Source organism: Octodon degus, unplaced genomic scaffold (assembly GCF_000260255.1).
Source record: "Octodon degus isolate 3935 unplaced genomic scaffold, OctDeg1.0 scaffold00044, whole genome shotgun sequence".
In the NCBI taxonomy this organism is placed as follows: domain Eukaryota; kingdom Metazoa; phylum Chordata; class Mammalia; order Rodentia; family Octodontidae; genus Octodon; species Octodon degus.
Genome location: NW_004524620.1, coordinates 11,152,167 through 11,153,504, shown reverse-complemented (window position 1 = coordinate 11,153,504; position 1,338 = coordinate 11,152,167). Strand labels below are relative to the sequence as shown.

The 1,338-nt window shown below is 36.8% G+C and overlaps 1 protein-coding gene across 1 annotated transcript in view; it reads right to left on the bottom strand.

The window, feature by feature from the left end:
• The window catches only part of Cntln (centlein), a 378,305-nt gene that overhangs the window by 343,456 nt on the left and 33,511 nt on the right, over positions 1–1,338 (bottom strand). The window lies entirely within an intron of this gene.

Here is a 1,338-nt window from a genome sequence, read left to right as displayed (position 1 = left end):
AACAGCTTCTGAAATAAAGAAACAGTTGCAGAAAGGTATAGAGGAACTCAGATTGGAAATAAAAAAAGAAATCCCTGAATTAATAACATCTGCAGTAAAGAATCAAATGCAGAAACATATGCAGGAAACCCAATGCCCACCCAGAACAAGTGCAGAGGACACTAGCTTGGCTCAAATGCATGAAGTAATAGCGTCGATAGTAAATAAGCAACAGCAGAAAGTTATAGAGGAACTAAGAGCGCAATTCTTTTCTGAAATAAAAAAAGAATTCTCAGAACTCATAGCATCTGAAGTAAAGAAGGAACTACAGAAACACAGGGAAGAAACCTCAGCTGAAAAAAACACTGCAGTAAAAGAATTTATAACTGCTTCTAAAGAAGACATTGATAAAAAAAAAATAGAGGAGATTAGAAAAATGACGGATTCCTTGAATGAGCAATACAGGAAACAAATAGATCACATGAAGCAGAGTCAAAGAGATACAGAGGAAATTAAAATCTCAATCACAAGCTTGCAAAACCGTTTAAGTGAAAGTGAAGACAGAGTTTCAGATATTGAAGATGCTGGTGCAGCTAGTGAAAAGGTAAGAAAGGATCTCTTTAAAACAACGAGGATACAGGAAAGAAAAATCCATCACCTGCAAGATGATGAAAAGATGAACAATGTGAGACTAATAGGCATCAATGAGAAAGAAGGAGTCAATACAAAGGACATTAAAAAAACATGGGCAGAAGTAATAGCAGAAAACTTCCCAAATATGAGGAAACTATCTGACATTCAGCTAACTGAAGCATACAGAACACCAAGGAACCTCAACCCAATGAAAAACACACTGAGACATATCATAGTCAAGATCCCAGAAATTGAGCACAAGAATAATATACTGAAAGCCGCTAGAGAAAACAAGCAGATCACATTAAAAGGAAAACACATCGGAATTATGGCCAACTACTCTTCACAAACCATGGAGGCAAGAAGAGCATGGAGCAGAGTACTTCAAGTCCTCTATGAAAACAAATTCGAGCCCAGACTACTAAATCTGGCAAAACTCTCTTTCAAGTTTGATGGAGAAGTAAAATACTTCCATGACAAAGAACAGCTAAAGAATTTCGTGATGACAAAGCCAACCCTACACAGGATCCTGAAAGATGTTCCAGAGAGGGACCAAAATGAGCAGAACTCCACGAATGAGATTAGAAGCAACCAACTAAATAGGGCAAGCAATTAAATACAGGAGAAAAAAGAGTAAACGACAACAGGTAAATAACATGCCAACCCTAAGTCAATACATCTCCATTATAACCATCTATGTAAATGGACTCAATTCACCAATTAAGA